Source organism: Canis aureus, chromosome X (assembly GCF_053574225.1).
Source record: "Canis aureus isolate CA01 chromosome X, VMU_Caureus_v.1.0, whole genome shotgun sequence".
Taxonomy (NCBI): domain Eukaryota; kingdom Metazoa; phylum Chordata; class Mammalia; order Carnivora; family Canidae; genus Canis; species Canis aureus.
Window position 1 is genome coordinate 103779424 of NC_135649.1, and position 20932 is coordinate 103800355.

The following is a 20932-nucleotide window of genomic DNA, read 5'->3' on the forward strand; positions in this document are numbered from 1 at the left end:
CGTTGGTTCTTCCTCTAGAAAAATCATTTGCTTTTTCTCCAGGTCAATTATTACTAATACTTTTTTTGGTTTTCATCTTCAGCTCTAATTCCTTTTATCCTATGGGAAAGAGCTGAAATAAAGTTGCTACACTGCTATACATACAGGGTCTTAATATTGGAGCAAACATGGAAGAAAAACCCAGAAGATCTAGCTCGCTTAGGTCTTATTTTCCTATACAATGTGGCTTATTCATTATAAGCCTTTATAGTATATGCTATATCTCCATTAAAATAACCTGACCTTAAGTTGCTACTGCACACTCAAAAAAAGAGGGACTCACACTTATTAATGGCTATGATGTGCCAGGCGGTGGTGCTACCAGCTTCCACATAGAGGATTTTTTTAATTTTTTATTTATTTATTCATGAGAGACACACAGAGAGAAGCAGAGACATAGGCAGAGGAAGAAGCAGGCTCCCGGCAGGGAGCCTGATGTGGGACTCGATCCCAGGACTCGGGGATCACGACCTGAGCCAAAAGCAGGTGCTCAACCACTGAGCCACCCAGGTGCCCCTCACATATAGGGTTAATTCAATCTCTAAAATGAGGCCATAAGGAAGCTTTTCTTTTTTTTAATAATAAATTTATTTTTTTATTGGTGTTCAATTTGCCAACATACAGAATAACACCCAGGGCTCATCCCGTCAAGTGCCCACTTCAGTGCCCGCCACCCAGTCACCCCCACCCCCCGCCCTCCTCCCCTTCCACCACCCCCCTAGTTCGTTTCCCAGAGTTAGGAGTCCTCCATGTTCTGTCTCCGGAAGCTTTTCTTACTCCATTTCACAGATGATAAAACTGAGGAAGCTTGACAAGATTAGATAATCTTCAGTGCCAGCATGCATGAACTAAGATTTGCACCTCCATCTGTCGAACACCAGTGCCCCCAGGGTCATCATCACCCCAAGCAGACTGAAGAAAGCTCTGTAGAAACTGAGAATTTCAAAGTGCATCAAGAGAACTGGAGGGTATTATGCTGAGTGAAGTAAGTCAGTCGGAGAAGGACAAACATTATATGTTCTCATTCATTTGGGGAATATAAATAATAGTGAAAGGGAAAATAAGGGAAGGGAGAAGAAATTGTGGGAAATATCAGAAAGGGAGACAGAACGTAAAGACTGCTAACTCTGGGAAACGAACTAGGGGTGGTAGAAGGGGAGGAGGGCGGGGGGTGGGAGTGAATGGGTGACGGGCACTGGGTGTTATTCTGTATGTTATTAAATTGAACACCAATAAAAAAATAAATTTAAAAAAAAAAAAGATAAAAAAAAAAAACAAAGTGCATCAAGAAGTGCATGACGTTGTACCTGCCCATTATCTCTACATTTTATCATAGCATCACATCCACTTACCACAGAAAACCCACAAAATCATTTCATGATATGTGTCATCGCTTTTAAGATATCAGCATCCTCTCCTTTCCTCATGTCAGGATTTAAGAAAAACACACACACACAGCCAATAAAACTGCCTGTGAGCTTTTTTTCACAAGTCTTGCTACATCCGTTTTCAGCTGAAAACATTATCCATTGCTTCTCATTCAGCCATTTCATAAAAAATCATAAATTCACTGATTATAGATGAAATCATATTTATTCTTGCCTTCTAAAAACACTGCTTAATGTACTTAAAATTCCCAGCGTGATGGATATGCAGAATCCGGGGATGGGGGTAGGAAGGTAGTGGGAGCACTTCTGAGCAGGTGAAGGGGTGAGCTGTGGGCACCTAATGGCTAATTGCTGAAGGGAGCACTATGGAGGGAAGACTAGCAACCCAAGCACTTCTGACTACAAAAGTGACAAAGGCAGCACATCCCTCCCATCAGTCCCTGGCATCTGCAAACGTGCTTATTTTTAATTTATCTCTGAGTACAGAAAAATGGGCATTCACTGAACAGAACCATGCTCTCCATAATGGGAGATTTTTAAGATTCCATAATTTAGGGTGTTAGATGCAATCTCTAAGGGGCATTTAAAGGGACATTTCAAGTCCAATTACATCTTCTTCTCGTGGCTGCCAGGGACTTAAATTCTGCCCATCATAGGCTGCAGCTTTTCTTTTTTCTAGAAGAGCTGTGTGATATACGCCTGTGATCTGAAATAAAAATGTGTGGTGTACGAGGGCTCCTGGGTGCTTCAGTCAGTTAAGCGGCAGACTCTTGGGTTTCGGCTCAGGTCATGATCTCAGGGGCGTGGGATCGAGCCCGAGTTGAGCTCTGCACTCAGGACAGAGTCTGTTTCAGATTCTCTCCCTCTCACTCACTCACTCTCTCATTAATTAATTAATTAATTAATTAATTAAATCTTAGAAAAAAAGAATGTGTTGTGTACAAAATATGTAATATGGTCATCCTAAAATAAATTAATTTGCTTCTAAGTTCAATTAGACATAAAGAATCATTGCACCTGCATGGAAAGTTGCTGGTTGGGGGAACAGAGAATCTGGCTTCCACCACACACTCCACTGCTAACCAGGTATGTGACTTTGACTCACTCACTCTCAGTTTCCTCATCTATGAAACAAGAGATTATAAGATGAGGAGGTATTCAAATATTTTTAGCAATAACTTTCTCCCTCTTTATCTCCAGAAAGTCTCCAGAATCCTAATACAGTGATCAAAAGTGATCAAAAGGCAGCTGCTATGGCTATGTCTGGACAAGCAGCCCAGACCCACCCGCCACCTCCCCACTCCCACACTCAACCCACCTCTGCAGAATCCTGGGCATCAGGACTTGAAGATCATTGGATCAGTGATTTCTAAAGTCCCTTTGTGCCTCAAGTGTCTATCAGGCTAAACAGCCAAAGTTTTAAAAAGGCAAACATTTTTCTACGACACTTTATAGACATACTTGCACTCTATCAGCCTGACTGGGCAAATTCTGCACACTGAGCAATTAGAGTGCAATTTCATTCTCTGTCTCTACATTAAGCTATGTGTCCCTGGCTCAGAATACAAGAGAACATCCTCTGAAGAGCACTGTATGAATCACTCTTCCAAAGCCCCCAGAGCACTTGTGGCCCAGACAGAATCATTGATTGGTTCCTCCACAGCCCCCCTCATAGGCCTCACGGCAGCCCCTGCAGAACATGTGTATTGGACACCCAAAAAGCCTGATCCATCAGTGTTGATCCCCACTCAGAACTGTATGTGAGTTGATGCTCCCTTTAAACCCAATGCACTACCTACTCAACTGACAACTGCTGCCCTCATTAATGGCTATCTTCCCAACTGAATGATAAAAAAATGGGTTTCCATGTGTCCATTAGCCCTGAAATCTAATTTCTTTTTTTTTTAAACCTAATTTCTGAGTGACCTAAGGTATGGAGAATTTTATTCTTTTGATGAGGTAGGAGGCTCCAAAGGAGGACTTAATGCAAGAATTAAATCAACAGAGACTTGATGAAAATTAGCAAAATTAAGATAACTACCATTGAAGCATATTTAAAATACCTTGCAGAGAATTACAGTTAATTTGTTTAATAATTAATTCAAACAGTTTTTATTATGCATTGACTCTGGCACAGGCACTGGGTTAGGTGCTAAGGTTACCATGAACAGTAAGGCATGGGTCCCTCACTGCCACCCATGTAAAGAACTAAGTGAAATAGAGCATGATATATACAATATAGGCCACATTAGGGTATAGCGGGGTTACACAGGGCAGAGTGAGCTTGGGCTGGAAAGGTTGGGAGGAGTGACTCCTGAACTAGTTGCTGAAGCCAAAGACTACCTCTCTTCTGCTCACTGTGGCAGAAACCATGGCTGTTCCTCTGACCTTGGAGAACATGGCCAGATGACATTTTAAGCCTCCCTTGCAGCTTGCAGTTAGATGTTGCCATATGACTAAGTCCTGAATGTAGACAGAAGTGATGTGTACCACTTCCAAATGTGGTCCATAAAAATCCTGTCATACTCAACCCTCATGCTCTTACCCATCAGCCACCAAGGACCTAGAGGAGGAGGATGGATCCACAAGGTGGGAAAAGCCAGAGTTCCTGAATGCATGGAACAGAGCCCCCTCCGGGCCCTAACTGTTAAAGGGGGTGGTAGGGAGAGTCTTAGAATTCCAGGAACCAAGAAATATTGGCACTAGAAAACTTTGCCCCGCCTAACTTTATTCCTGAAGCAGTGGGAAACTTTTGAATAATTTCATACAAAGAAATAACATGATTGTATTTGTTTTTAAGAAAGGGCACTCTGGTACTGATATGGAGCAGAGGAGAGGTGGGTCAAAACTGGAAACAGAGAGAACAATACAGAGATTGGTATCATAGTAAAAGCAAGGAAAGAAAGATGTGTATCCACTAGCAGTAGGGAGAAGCAACAGGACAAAGACTCATATGATACCGTTAGAAGTAAAGACCCAGGAGTGCCTAGGTGGCTCAATGATTGGGCACCTGCCTTTGGCCCTGGATGTGATCCTGGGGTCCCGGGATTGAGTCCCGTGTCGGGCTCCCTGCACGGAGCCTGTTTCTCCCTCTGCCTGTGTCTCTGCCTCTGTGTGTGTGTGTGTGTACCTCTCATGAAAAAAAAAATAAAATATTTTTAAAAAGAAAGAAGTAAAGACCCATTAGAACATGACTGGGTCGGGGGCAGGAGCAGCAGGAGCCGCCATACAACTTTTGGATTCCTGGCTTTAATTCACAGGTTTAATTCACAGGGAAAGAAAACATGGGATATGAAGGTTTGGTAGACAGTTTAGTGAGCATTTTGGATATGCTGACTCTGATATTCAGGTAGAGATATCTAGGAGATATCTGGATATAGTAGAGTTGTATAGTTGGATATACAGGTCTAGAACTCAGGAGAGAGATCAGAACTGAAGCTTAGAATTGAGAATCACTTGATGAGCACACTGAACCTGACGAGGCCACCCAAGGAGAATACATAAAGCAAGAAGGTTAAAACCCAGAGGATACTGAAGAGAGGATGAAGAAGGAAAAGCATGAGGAAAATGGAGAAGGAATGGTCTGGGAGGTAAGGGAAGAACCCAGAAAGTTAACAACCAACACAGAAGCCGATGAAAGAGAATTTAACAAGGTTAAAAACAGTGTTCAATAGGTTAAGTGCAGTAAAGTAAGAACTAAATTGTTGATGACTGTATCAGTCAGGGTTTAACCAGGCAAGGAGAGGCCACTCCACACAGACTGCCATAGCAACATAGCACAGACTGAATGGGCTTAAACAACAGAAATTTATTTCTCACAGTTCTGGAAGCTCGAAGTGCATGCATGGCCAGCTCTCTTCCTGGCTTGTAGCTGGCTGCCTTCTTGCCGTGTCCTTGCATGGAAAGAGGGAGAGAGAGAGAGAGAGAGAGAGAGAGAGAGAGAGAGAGCAGGCTCTCTGGGGTCTCTTTTTAGGAAGGTACAAATCTCATGATTAGGACCCTGCTCTCATGTCCTCATTGAAACCTAATTACTTCCTAAAGGCCCTATCACCAAATACCATCGCAATAGGGTTAGGGCTTCCACAAACGAGAGGGGGAGGAGCACGATTTAGTCCATAGCACCAGATATTTCAAACAGGGGGAATATAATAATAATATATACATGCTCAGAGATTCAGAACAGGTTCAAAGAGAGTGGATAATGGTTGCAACAACTCTGAGAGAAGAATAAACCAGTCAGTGAAAGGACTGACAGGAAGCACTGAGGGATGGACCAAAACCAGAAGTCCTCGATCTCTGCTGGCAACAATCAAACGGGGAATGTCCTCGGGCCTCTGGACTATAAACCTTTAAAACACACAGCACCAAATACCTAGCATAAAGCCTGAAATACAGTAGGTGCTCAATGTTTCATGACTCAATGATGGATACATGAATAGATGGCCAAATGCAGAAAACCTTAACCAGAGAGCTGCTGAGGCTGACATGAAGTCCACAGGACTCTCATCAGGCCCTAAGAAACTCGGCATTTGAGGGTATCTAAGCATGTGAAAAACCAGGCCGTAACATCCTGGCCCTCTTATGCACTTCCTGTTCCTAATGCCTTCACCTAAAGGTCCTACTGATGGCAACATTTCTGCTCACATACTGAGTCTAGAAATGGCTTCTCTTAAAAACCTCCCTATGAGGATGCTCACTCTTGACTGAGGAGTGCCTTGACTTCTCAGCTACTGTCATACTGTCCTGAAATGCAGGGAATTCCGAAGCCCCCTTGCCTCACTTTACGTATCTCCCTTGCTTCCCCAGGTTCTCCAAGGGAATCCTCCAAGGAAAGCATTCTCGGAGACTTCAAATCAGGACTGCGTGATAAGCTCAAAAGTACTTTGAGCACATGAGAACAAATCAAGGCAGTTAGGGAAGAGTTCCAAAAAGCAGGTCAATGGTTAACAAGAATAAACACGGTCTGTTACACTAGCAGCCGACATTTCCTGCCTGGAGCCTTGGGATCTCAGTTTAACATTGTAAGAAATGACCTCCCCAAACACACAACAGAACTTCACCTTGTAGGTGGATCAGACAAAACAAACAACCCAGAGACATAAGATTTGGAGGAGAGAGCATTATAGGAGGAAAAGCATTTAAAATGGTGTTGCTATAATTTTTTGACAACATAATTTAGAGGCTCTTTCAGCCAAGTACATCTACACCTCAATCCCTTCCACGTCCTTTCCCCCATGGTGTTGTCTTGGCTGTCAATTCTTGGGAGAGAGGCTGTTCTTTAAAAGGCTTTTAAATGTATTAGAAATGATTGGAATTGTACCTAAAAGCTCTTGAAAAAAAAAGAAAAAAATTCTTCATTTGCTTGCGTTGCATAAAACACAAGGTCCCAATCCGTTTATTTGTTTGTGTGAAAGCCGGAAGCAAAGACGGGAGTACAGTTCATTAGGTTAAGGGAGAAATGAATGGCCAGCATTGTCTCTGACCTACATTGAGGGCCCCCTCTGACCTTTGGTAAGGCAAAAATTCAGGCAACTATATGGGTGTACCTCTCTTTAGAGTTTCAATGTGTCGCTGAAATGTTGCATGCAACCCTATTCCCACCAGATGAGTAAGGAGCATGTTGCAACTTAAAACAGTTGCTTCCTAAAAAAGAAAAAAACAAACAAACATACAAAAAAAAAACAGTTGCTTCCTAAAAGAAAAAAATTCATCCACTCAAAATTTTCCAAGTAATCGCTGCTCCCACCCCCCATTTGTGTGTTATTCCAAATTTCCGTCCATCAGGGGAATGGTGGTATTTGCAACTGTTGATGCACCATCACTGCTGGTGATGGTGTTGGCAGTTAACTGCATCATCACCGTGAGTGTATTAGTCACAGTTACTGATACTCACAGAACTCCACGTTTCATAAGACCAACATCTTTGAGAGGGCGGCAGGGTTTCACATGATGCAGACTCTCTCAAGGATACTTGCTGGACTAGCCCTTCCCTCTTGTCAACCCAATAAGCTCTTCATCTTATGAGACATCCCATGTTGCCTTCATGCCCTCTGACAGATCATCTCAGGAAGGGTTGGACAGGTGCTCCTCTGTAATTGAACATGGACTCATGAGCATTTATTGCATGGTAGCAATAAGTCATTTGGTTGTTTGGTTTTCCCACAGACTCCCTGGGGAGTGATTTTGTCTTATTCTCCTTTGAATCCCCACAGTTAGCCCTTTAATGTGGGCAGAAAGAGCCGCTGCACCAACTAAAAAAGGCTCATCTGACATGCCCTCTAGGATGAGTTGGGTCCCCATCTCTCGCCTGGTCCCAGAGTTAGCTATGCTGGCCTCCAGCTGCAGAGGGAAGCTGGGATGTGAAATACTTTGCATACCTACGACAACAAAACGGAGGCAAGGTCTATTTTAGTATGACCTTGAACACTGTATTGGGAAGAGCTTGGCAGTGTAGATTACACCAGTCCATCGCAGCTGCTAACATATGCAAAAGTTGCCCATAGAGATAATGTCATATCGCCCAAGGAATATGATGTGCTCCCCAAGGTGACCTTAGGAGCCATGGAGAACACGAAGAATATGATGCATTTATTATACAAGCATCTAGACAGATATTCATCCATTAATTCCTTTATTCAACAAATATTAGGCATACTGTGCTAGATTTATGGTAAGTGCTAAAGATATAAGATTAGACAAAAGGAACCAAGTCTCAGGGTGCCTGGCTGGCTCAGTCTGTATAGCATGCAACTCTTAATCTCTGGGTCATTTGGTTGAGCCCCACACTAGGGGTAGAGTTTACTTAAAAAAAAAAAAAAAGGAACCAAATGGTTCCCTTCATGATGCTGATAGTCACACAGGTGGCACCTATGCCCAAAGTCGCACCTGTCTTATATAACCAGGACCAGAACATTTTAGGGCTGATGACACTGGGCTTTAGCTGTTGAAACACACTTGTTATAGGGATTCTCTCTCTTATTCACACCACTAGTCACCCTAATAACTTTTATCTCAAAATTTGCTTTATTATCAATAATTAAACTGTGTATCAAGATTACAATATCCAAATCTTGGAGAATAATAGATTCAAAAGCTGCTCCCTCAGTCCCATATACTTGCAAACATCATCTAACTCGCTTCTCACAGTGATGCTAGATAAGGACACCGAACACCATGTGGCCACTGCACAGAAGAGGACAGTGAGACTCAAAGGGTTAAGGTTGCTTTCCTCCAAGTCATAGGAATCTAAGATTCAAACTCCAGGCCGTCTGGTGTCAACATCCTTGCTTTTTCCCCTACACCTTCATAAAATGGCTTTGAAACATCCATTTTAATGCTCCTTTTAATCAAGGAAACACCACTAAGTGCTCCTAATGTACACCTATTTGCTCCAGTCTCCTATTTCGGTACACTAGTTTTATAACTGCACCTTATAATCTCCTTCTAACTCTGCAATCAATGAAAGTATTAAATGAATTGAACATCTGCCCTCAACATTATTATTCTGGATAAGAAAATGGTCACCAAATTCATGCCTAGAAGTTCACCTTTCAACATTCATTTCATCAAGATGAGTAATTACCCTAGCGGGCAGTAATTAGGTAATTAGTAAAACTAGTTAATACAAATAGCATATTAATATAACCAAATAAATGCTAGTATAATTTTTATAATTATTATGGCATATAGGTCTACCCGGGTTTTTTTAGTCAAAGACACATAATTTCTGGGCTACATATTGCACAATTTTGACTTTCATGTGGGAATGCCTTTTGACATCCGTGACCCTGCAGAGTAAAAAGGAGATTGAGACAATTATCTCGGGTACTGAAGCAAAAGGCAGTTTGCACTAAAATTATCTGCCTAGTCTTTGCCGGATTTTTCTATAAGTGGTTACTACATTTTTTTAAAAAGAGCCATCCTACAGCCTTGTACCTAAGCATCCATCCATGGTTAGAAACTGAAAATATAATATTCTAATAACAATCTCATCAGGACAAACAGCTGTGTACACATGCAGAGTATTCTTGGACTCTGCAATATAATCCTAGGCTTACTATTTACTGCCTCCCCCAAAAAGACTTATCTTTATCAACACCACCTCCCCCCACACAGAAAAAACTACAGCAATTGTAATGAATAAACACATTCATGAGAAAAAAACAAAATTCTCTCAATAGTGTGGTATACACACAAACAATACTAATCTACTTTCATATTTTGGGTGGTAGAGGGTATTAAGATACAATTAACCATATCCTGTGCTGATTTCATACAAAGTGCTTACCAATCTTAGGATAGTCCTGTGATAGATATTGATCTGCACACAGGATACATAACAATTTATGAACATAACGTAGGAAGAATTTTCAACTCCTCTAAGTATGAACTGCCAACTGGTTCATACGCATTCATAAACCCTGTGAGCCGACTATGACTAGCTAATGCCCCAAATATTAGAGCATGAGCAGCATGAAAAATAATTTGCAAACCCTCAGATGGGATCTGGTTTGCAGTTCTCTTATTTGAGCTACCCTCTTATGACTGCATTAGATTTTTTTTTGACTGCATTAGATTTTATTACTGTCCATGAATATAATAAGATAAGGGATCCCTGGGTGGCGCAGCGGTTTGGCGCCTGCCTTTGGCCCAGGGCGCGATCCTGGAGACCCGGGATCGAATCCCACATCGGGCTCCCAGTGCATGGAGTCTGCTTCTCCCTCTGCCTATGTCTCTGCCTCTCTCTCTCTCTCTCTCTCTCTGTGACTATCATAAATAAATAAAAATTTTAAAAAAAATAAATTCTAAAAAAAAAAAAAAGATAAAACCCTGGACATCCAGCCCTTCCTATGATGGCAAAAACCCAGGCGAGGTCAATATTTTTACATGCTGACATATGGAGTGAAGGCATTTACATGAAAACAGATTTACTAACTTCCACAGTGTCACTCCTTCCTATTAGCCAAGGTTTCATATTTAGCTACAAGTGTAGAAATGACAAATACCACAAGGGAATTAAAAACTTTCTTTCTCGTGTGCCCTAATATGATTACGTCTGATGGTTCAACTGCAATTTTTCTAAAGGCAACTGACCTCTTCAGTGTAATAATCCAGTCTCACTCAGACTTCCACTCAAACCTCACTACTATACAAAGCAACCAGAAATCTGCTTGGCTGCCCAAGCTCGCGACATCCCATTTTTCCATGGTTTTTCTATTTCCAAGAAGAGTGATCATTTCTGGAATGATAAGCTATTTGTTTGAATTTCCAGTCTGTAAATTGTGAAGAAGGTTTGTGGGTGTGAAACAAGAGAAGATAAATTGCAAATTGGAGCTAAAGAGAAAATAAATACGAGAATTTAGTTGAATCTAATTGTTTTCCACATATCATGGTAACAGCTATTATCCCTCCTTCTGAATTTATGTCATCTGTGCATTTATCTATATTCCTATTTGTCTGTCATCTATCTGTCTTCCACCTGCCTGTTAGTGTCTATTTATTTGGCATGGCAAGTTGTGCTGTCTTTGTCTGCAGAGAAGAAAGGAAGGGGAGAAATGATGAAAAATCTTGGTGTAGCATGAATAGCAACGAGGTAAGGGCTGATGCCTGATGTGCGGATGAATCCTGTAAATGAAGTGGCCCTTGAATTAAATTAATTTAAAATCTGGCAAATATTACCCGGCATGTTTGTCAATGTGCTGTATAATTATTAATTTGTTCATTGAGGCAACTGTATAAATAAATAGAAAGCAGAATGCCATGATTAAGCAAGCATTGAAAATCCAGGGTCAAGGAGCCCCGCAATACGGGGATCTCAATAGCTTTCCTGGGTCCTACTTTTACATCTCCTCATAAACCCATACGTCGATAACAGCAAATTAATTGGCCCACATTTAGATGCCAACAGGGCTTTTGTATTCTCAGTGCACATTTTTGTCTTCTCAGAGTGAGATGTTAGGAACGGGGGTTTTAATATTACCCCTACAGGAGCGCCAGAAAATCTTAACAATTTCCTTCACTAGAGTATTTTCATTAGCGCTAAATGCCGTGCAATTTACATTTGAAATCAGGTGTAGGGGTGAGCAGAACGTGACAAGACACATGTTGCAGTGGTGCTTTTTGTTGTTGTTGTTCTAAGTTTGTTTATTTACTGCCATAGGGTCTCAGAAGAAAAGCCTGCAAGTCCAAAAGGAAATATTTCTCGATTTCCCCTTGCCCTTACTTTCAGGAGATAAAAAACTCAATTTTATTCAAATACTCAGAGGACACCTTTAAAATGGGCCTCTTTCACCAAGAAAAGTGAACACTTAGAAAAATAATAATAATGCATCTAAAATAGAATTGGGGAACCCTGGGTGGCACAGCGGTTTGGCGCCTGCCTTTGGCCCAGGGCGCGATCCTGGAGACCCGGGATCGAGTCCCACTTCGGGCTCCCGGTGCATGGAGCCTGCTTCTCCCTCTGCCTATGTCTCTGCCTCTCTCTCTCTGTGACTATCATAAATAAATAAAAATTTAAAAAAATTTAAAAAATAAATAAATAAATAAAATAAAATAAAATTGAACTAAAAATCACCTGACAGCTGCAAGCAGATAATCCGGGAAGCGGCAAACAGCCTGTTAGGGAAAGGACTGGAAGTTAACACAAACACTAGGCTTCTAAGCTGACATCTATGCAGATCAATTGCTTGACTAATTCAGATCTAAATTAATGAAAAATTTACCTACTATTATTTTTATTAGAAATCTAGACTGCGAGGGGATTCCATATTGAGAACATGTGGGTAAATAAGCTCAACTCTGGCTAATGTCATTTCAAATCAACAAATATTCCATGACCCCACTTGAAAAGAACAGCAATTAACTGTATGATGCATCTGGACCCTGTTTATACCATTCTTTTGCACACTAATTACTTGCTAGAATAAGATCTTCCAGCCTGATTGGTGTTTCAGTTCTTGAATGTCTTAGTTGGGCCTAAATCCTGAGGAAAACAAAACCAGGTGCGTAGTTGTGATAGCCAGCACTTAGGAAAAGCTGCTTGGTGTCACTGAGGGTTCTAGGTGATCTGCATAAATTCATCCCATCTAACTTTCCCATTAGCTCTGAGATGTTGGTGCTGTTCTCTCCATTTGACAAGGTGTTGAAACTGAAGCATAAACATTTGGAAAAATTCAAGAACAACATCTTTTTGCATCTACTAATGTCTCTCATCAAGACAAGGTCTCAAGTGCCACAGAATTAGAAGAGTAAATAAAAGCCTCATTGATGATGGTGGAAATTGGCCAACTTTTGAACTTTAAGTATGGGCAGGCTCAGGAAGGTGTCTGGATGAATCAAAGCAGAGCTAGCCTCAAAACTTCACTAAGTGAGTGTGAAATTTATGTTTCCCATTGAGAAGTGTGAGTAAGCCAGGCTACTACTTGGTCTACTACTATGCTGACAGATTAATGAAGGTGCACTGTTTATAGCCTTATGTTCCCAAAAATGTTGCCAAAAGAGGGCAAGGAGAAGATAATAGAATAAGAGAGTGTGAGTTTTCTAGTCCACTTCACTGCATATTAGAATCACCTTCTAAAAATCCCAAATCCCAGACCACACCTCAGTCCAACTAAATCAAAATCTGAACTTGGCCTCAGGCATCAATAAAGTCTCATTTAAATCACTAAGCATAAACATTAACCAGCATGAGCACCAATTAATACAAAAGAACTACACAATTTCTAGTAAGATTTAACTGTTAACAAATCTCATATCAAATCCCATATCAAATCCCATAACAAATCCCTTAAAACATATATTTAAGTACTACAGTGTGAGAAAGAGTCAGAAAATTCCAGTCAGCTCTGCTACTCTATCATCTCTGACCTTGGGTAAATTCCAGAGCCTTCTTAAGGCTCACTTTCCTCTCCGTAAAATAGTCATATTTGTTTTACTTAACTCACAGAGAACACAGCATTAACACTTTTCAAACTTTACAACCTTCTTTTAAAAGGGGGGGTCGTTTTTTCATACCTTCCAAGTATAACCAGTCACTGCTTAATCTAAACATAATTCCTTCCTCAGGCCTTAATTGACCAACTCAGCCTGAACCTGTCTTGGACTTTGTACCTCCAGGGACCAGGAGCCAGTTAGCATTAAAATTGCATCCAGGATTATTTCCACAGCTGTCAGCTCATCTCTTTCACAGTCCCTGATGGTTTATTGGCTCTGATTAAACCACTGGAGAACCAAATAACCTCATTTGGCCTTCTGATCAACTAGCTCATCTTAACTGTCTTCGTTCTACCTTGGTTCCTTCCCATAGTGTGATTTCCACCAACTCGCTACAAAAGGAAGGAATCTATAGTGTGACATCTACTAACTCACTACAAAAAAAAACTTTCAATGTTATTTTTTCTCAATCACAAAAAGTTAGAGGGAGGAAATCCTGAGCTTCACAGTTCTGTTAAATAAACAAACAAAAAACCCCTACATTCAAATCCCAGGTTCACCACTTAAGAGTCTAGGCAATGTACTCCTTGGCTTCCTCATCTTGGGTATAGATGTACCTATCTCTCAAAATTGTCAGAAAGAGCCAAAGAGAGCAATGTTTCTGAAATCAGGAATGTACTGTTTCTAATTTTAAAACAATAAGATCTTCTCAGTACAATGTTCTCCAAGAAGTCTTGCCACAAGTTTTTCTGCTCCAATCCAAAAGTAGCCAAAATATAAACTTTAATGATCCATTTTTTACTAAACCCAATAAAATACTAAATACTAAATAATGATCCATTATTTTACTAAACCCAATAAAAACTGAAGTGAAAATACAGTTGCTTCTTTACATTTCTCTCCCGTTATCTTAACACAAGGTCAAATACACTCAGGAAAGATAAAACCAAAAAATTCCCAGCGTGTATAGCTTTTTGCCATTTTCAAATCCAGGAGTGTGTGGAATGGTCCCCTGGAATGGCCAAGTTTTCCCCTATCCTCTGTAATTTGCTAGAAGCTAGTGGTTTTTATTTTTGTCAGGGCTTTATGAGCAGTAAACACAGCATCAGCTCCAGACCAAAAATGCCTCTCTTGGCATTTAAGTCATAAATGTCAAGCCCCTCCTCCTCTTCAGATTAATTCAGAGGTTTAAAAAGGTGTTACTGAGAGGGGTGTGGGGGAACTTGTTACAAAGATAGCTGGCCAGGCTCTACCTAATGCCACCCCGCCAGAAGCTGACTGAATGCAAGGTGAATGCAAAAACTCTGTGTTCTTACCAGTACCCCATGTGGTTCTGACCTGAGAGTCCTAGCGTTTAGAAACTACCAAGTGAAATATTCTCCAATGGCAGTCTTCTACTGACAACCCCACAGAAGAGTGTCATTAGAAAACCTGTATGTTTGACTTCTGAGCGTCCAAATTGGAATTTACCGATCTTCACCGCAAATGTGGACTTCTGACTCTATTTAATCCTAACCTACCATTCTGTGAATAGGTCTTTCCCTCCGAAGGAATCATCTGCAGTCCCTAAAGCAAAGGCAGACATATGGGGCGCTTTAAAAGCTATTAACCCTGTGGTTTTCAACCTTGGCTGCACTTTTGAACCATCTGGGAATTCCTTTTAAAGTCCAGATGCCAGGATGCCTAGGTGGCTCAGCGGTTGAGCATCTGCCTTTGGCTCAGGTCATGATCCTGGTGTTTTGAGATTGAGTCCCACGTCGGGCTTCCTGCGAACGGCCTGCTTCTCCCTCTGCCTGTGTCTCTGCCTCTCTCTCTGTGTCTCTCATGAATAAATAAATAAAATCATTTTAAAAATAAAATAAAAAATAAAGTCCAGATGCCCACACCTCACCCCAGACTAGTGGTCCTCAGACTTGAGCTCCATCAGAACCATCTGAGGGACTTATTACAACTCAGGGCCTCACCTCCAGAGTTCCTAGTGCAGTACATCTGGGTTGGAGCCTGGGAAGTTGCATTTCTAACAAGGTTCCAAGTGATGCTCACATGGTTGGTCCTGGGACTACATTTTAAGAATCTCTCCCCCAAACAAATTAAATCGGAATTTCTGTGGTTGGAAGCCCAGCATTATAATTTTTAAAGTTCTCCAGGAAATTCCACTGTGTAGCCAAAGGTAGGAAACACTGATCAAGACCTAGATCAAATGATATCTTCCTCAAGCCATTGATACAAAAAAGGCTGGCAGACAGGTAAATATCCACCTTGACTCAGCTATAGCAGCAACACCTAGTTTTCAGAGGGAGCAGGGGCAGTGGTACCAGTAATGGACTCAGTGCAGTGATGTACTGATAAATAGCTCTCAAAAACAAAGCGTTGATTTGTACCTTTTGTGGATTTCCATGGTGTGAAGAATTCTGGCACAGCTGATATCAAGCTTCCAAATGGACTGAACATCACTGGATGCCAAATTGGGAAGAAAGAAAGACAAATAACTGGCCCTCCTGAGAGGGCCCAGCGCTCCACTGCCTCGCAGTAGCAGCAGCAGTGGCCTCGGTGACCATGGCAGCCACCAATGTCCTCATCAAACTGGTTCTATGGTAGAGCTTTTGTTGAGTCCTAGCAAACCAGCAGCCCTTGTTGTGGTTTCTCAACCTGGTTCTCCATCCTTCTCAGTCATTCTGAGAACTATGAAATAGTCTTTCTTTTTTTAAGATTTTATTTATTCATGACAGATACAGAGAGAGAGAGGCAGAGGGAAAAGCAGGCTCCATGCAGGGAGTCTGATGTGGGACTCGATCCCGGGACCCCAGGATCATATCCCGGGCCAAAGATGATGCTAAACCGCTGAGCCACCCAGGCTGCCCTGAAATAGTCTTTCTAATCAACTACTTTGATCAGCCCAAGAAGCTTTCTCTTCCTCACAGCTAAGAACTCTGACCTTCTAAAGGTCATACCTGGAGGTTAAGGACCAAAGACCTAGAGTCTAAATTCCTACAGTCTTAGGAAGGATTTTACTTTAAGATATTTGCATCTTTTTTAAAAGTTTTATTTACTTAAGTCATCTCGACATCCAATGTGGGGCTTGAACTCACAACCCCGAGATCAAGAGTTGGATGCTCTACCAACTGAGGCCAGCCAGGTGCCCCGAGATATTTGTATCTTAAGAGGGAGTAAGCTTGGGGTGCCTGAGTGGCTCAGTCAGTTGGGCAACTAATGCTCACCTTGAGCTCAGGTCTTGATCTCAGGGTCGGGAGTTTAAGCCCCACATTGGGCTCTGCACTGGGTGTGGAGCCTCCTTAAAAATAAATAAATAAATAAAAGGATGAAATTCTTTAACCAGTGCTTCTCAAATTTTAATGAGAACCACTCATTTAATGGGAATGATTTAATGGGATTAAATGAATTTAATGGGAATCTTGTTAAAATGCAGATTCTGATTCAGTGGGACTGAGGGGAGGCAGAAATTATACTCATCTCACCGGCTCCCCGTGGCTGCTTCTTGTCCAAGAAGACACAGTGGAGTAGGTCCTTAAAGAATAGAGCTAAAGTGCCAAGGGTGGGACCTTGGGCCTGGATTCCTCTGAGCACCCCTGATTTCAAGCCACATAAGGACCTGCCTCCCCTCCTTATTCTGATCAGTGCTCGGGCTATTTGTCATGGCTGACACAAGCTGGTCTCAGCTGCTGTGACAGACTACCTCTGAATACCTAAGATGCCATGGTCAGTGTCACCTGACCACCTCTCTTGGTACACAACTCATACATTTAAATTTGCCTATTTGCTCATTAAACAAATATTTGCTGTTTACCTCATATGTGTAATGGTCTTAGCTAGGTTTAGATAATTCTAGACTCTCCGTCTGTGCATTTTAAATGAGCTGAATTGGGAGCATTCCAATCCAAATGAGAACTGGATTTAGCACATGTAACAAGAAGTTAAAGGTCAAGGGGATCTGTGTGGGCAAGGAAAAGTTGCAAGCCTGTCAGCAGTTTGGCTGTGGGAAAATGCGACTTGATAATCTGTCAACTTGAGCTATCAATCAAAGCCCATTATTAGTCTTATTCCACCCATCTGACACTAGATCAATAGGATAAGTACTTTTTGATGTCAGATCAATGGTATGACTAAGTTTGGGGGTGACAGCTAAACAATTGCCTCCATCCTAGTATGTGAATGTTATTACCAGGAACATCAACTCAAAGTAAAATGATAAACCACTTCCTGCACAGTGTTGTGAAAGAAATGTTCAAATCCCCAGCAACTCTTGGAGCTCCCACCTACTAAGCTAGAGAAGGTAAAATGCGTGTTTATTTCTAAGATTTATAAAGTACCCATTTTGGAACTAGGCTTATGGGGAAGATAAATTCCCAGAGCCATAAGCTAACAACTGAGCCCCCAGGGCTGATAGGGTAAGAGATTTCTTGTCATGCCTGAGAATTGAAGGAAATTCACATGAACTGTGATCATACCTTTTTCTTTTCCCCTTTTCCAACTGTAGCCATTTTCCTCTTGGAATAGCTTCTATCCTGGGGGTCCAGGAATGCATTTTAACCAGGACAGAGAAGAGTCAAAGAAAGGAACCCAATGCCAGTTTCCTCCTCACTCCTCCCAGCTCCTAACTCTCACTTGCTTATTCAACAGCAAGTATTAACACATCCCATGTGCTAATAAGCACTGTGTCAAGCTCTGGGAATATATGGATTAAAAATTCCGAGACAGGGGTGCATGAGTGGTTCAGTGGTTGAGCGTCTGTCTTAGGCTCAGGTCATGATCCTGGGGTCCTGGGATCGAGTCCCACATCAGGCTCCCCACAGGGAGCCTTCTTCTCCCTCTGCCTATGTCTCTGCCTCTCTGTATGTGTCTTTCATGAATAAATAAAATCTTTAAAAAATAAAATAAAAATTCTTAGACAGAGTATCATTACAGGGCACACAGTTGAGACAACCCTAGGGTGGAAGAGTCTGGTGCTATCTCCTTAGGAAGTGATATCCAGCCTAGTGCCCTAAGGGTAAGTGAGACGTAGCTGGGCCAAGAGACTAGGCAAAGTACTACAGGCAGCAAAAATAGCATATGCAAAGGCTCTGGGCTTACAGAAAACACAGCGTTTTGAAATAAGACCCATGAAAGAAGCATAGAAGTGAGCCAAGGGGAGAGCGGAACTTGCCAAGGTGGGTGAGGAAGGCAGGAGCCAGACTAGGGTGGTCTGCGAAAGCTTCCAGGGGCACGTCCCCACCCTGATGACTGAAGACCCACATCTAAACATGTGCCAAGAGACAGGATTCTAAAGGACAGAGAGATGAAACCACCAAGAGACACCATGTACCATAGGACAGAGTGGCCTTCCCTCTGCTCTGTATAGCCCTGAGCACTCTGTGAGGGAGGCAAGCACCAACTTGAATCTGCTTCTATGTCCCACTCCTGTTCTCAGATGCTTTCTTAAGCCCACTGTGCCTGCTGCTCTGAATGTCCCATCCCACCCCCACCCCAAGTCACAGCAAAGCACAGATGGTTGAGCATGACCAATCCCAAAGACATTTGTGCTTTAGTGGGAATGACCATGCACTATAAGGTAAAAGTGACAATGAGCAGGCAAAGACAAAGGTAAATGCAGAGGGAAAGAAAGAAAGGAATAGTGCGAGAGACACCCTGATCCAATCACTCCTATTCAGGGACTAGTCTACTATTCCATCATATACTAGTGTGCGTGTGTGTGAGCATGTATGTGCATAGCCATGCAAGAGCATATACGAATGGGAATGATTACGAATGTATGTGTGCTCACATCCACATTTATAAGTGTTTAAACTATGGCTGCAGATGCTCTGCTTTGCATGTCTAACTCCACTTCATTTTCACAAGAACCCTAAGACGTACATTCCCTATGTTATTATATCCACTTTTCAGATGAGGAAACAAAAGCTTGAAGTGGCCTGGGAAGTTGATGCTCACCATCCACACAGCCATTAAGCAAATCCTGGCTCATCATCCATATCTTCCAAAAAGCATTTCTTTTCCTTAGTAGTCCCATCCGTCTTCCAGCCAACCAGTTTTACTTCAACATCATCATTAACTACAGGTCTGGCTTGTTGGGTCCCCTAAGGAAAACAAAACGTTGTGCGTACCCTCAGCTGTATCGTAAGTGCCGAGGCCAGCATTCATGGGTATGTGTTAGTGGTCACAAGGTGAGTGCTGGTCTGACCTTTGAAAAAACACCTTTACCTGGGGCCCAGTGAGGCCTACGATCCTACCACAAGGTCATTAAGTTGATTCACATCGAAGGACATATCAGAAACTAGGCCCTGCCACCATGCTGCAATCATGGAACATTCCACAAAGCACAGGCTGAGATTCCAAACCAATTGAAAGGGTGCATAATAACAGACAGGAAATGTTCTGATTTGGAGCGGAGGGGAGAGTTAATCAGAGTGCCTGTTCCAGCCACACAATCAAAGTAGCTGAAAGACGGATACTAAAGAGCCTGTCTCCCTTTATTTATATGACTTTACATGTATACTTACCAAGAAACAGTTTCACTTACCTTTTACACAGCCAGAGTGCCACTTTATCATTAAGCAGAGATGCCAGGGAAGAAACGAGCACGTATTATTTAAAATGCAAACAGAGTGTAAAGGATGACTGCCAAGAAACCGCTCATCCCAGATGCCTCAGAGCTACCACTGTCTGCTGCGACAAAATGCCTGCAGGAGATAACGTTCATATAGGCCTATGGTTCAAACTTCAGCGTGCATCACAATCACCTGGAGGGCTTGGGGAATCACAGAATGCCGGGCCCCACTCCGAGTTCCTCACGCGGCACGTATGCAGTAAGGCCTAAGAACTTGTTTTTTTTTTTTTAAGATGTTATTTATTTATTCATGAGAGACACACAGAAGGAGAGAGAAGCAGAGACACAGGCAGAGGGAGAAGCAGGCTCCATGCAGGGAGCCCAACATGGGACTCGATCCTGGGACTCCAGGATCATGCCTTGGGCCGAAGGCAGGCACCAAACCTCTGAGCCACCCAAACATCCCAGAACTTGTATTTCTAACAAGGGCTGGGCTGCTGATGATCCGGAGACCACACTTTGAGAACCACTGGAGCAGCCATTAAGTCTGGCCCATTAGCACTGCTGACAGTTAAATCTAAAAGGTGACTAGAACTATTCTGGACAAGAAGATCCCTTGACCTAAAGAGAAATATCCAGGTTGTAATGAAGGCTACAGAGCCCTCAGATAAAAAGTAAGTTGCTTCCTTCTGGAGGCCCAACATCCTGCAGTACCCTGGGGTTTGGTCCTTCCACAAGGGTAAAGAAACCTTTCATGCTAGATAAAGGCTGCTGATTACAGCAGGCCACCAAAGGGCAAGCGGCCTCATTGAATTACAGCTGTCATAGAGAAATCCCTAAAGCAATCAAGATGATTTTTCTAAAGAGCACGGAGAAACCCCAGCAAGATAGAGATTTGGTCTCTCTTCTTCCCCCAGTGACAAAGAGTAATTCTTTCAGAGAGGGTATGGTGCCCAGAAGGTGTCTGATAATGAACTATCTCTCCTCACTACCTCTTTCAAACAAAGCTTGT

The 20932-nt window shown here is 42.2% G+C and overlaps 1 long non-coding RNA gene across 1 annotated transcript; it reads right to left on the reverse strand.

The window, feature by feature from the left end:
* Nucleotides 1-762: 762 nt before the first annotated feature.
* LOC144308384 (uncharacterized) lies at nucleotides 763-20046 on the reverse strand. Its single transcript, XR_013374846.1, has 3 exons — nucleotides 19894-20046; nucleotides 7321-7516; nucleotides 763-972 (listed from the first exon to the last, which is right to left on the reverse strand). It is a non-coding gene; the product is annotated as an uncharacterized LOC144308384 (long non-coding RNA).
* Between the last annotated feature and the right edge of the window lie 886 nt (nucleotides 20047-20932).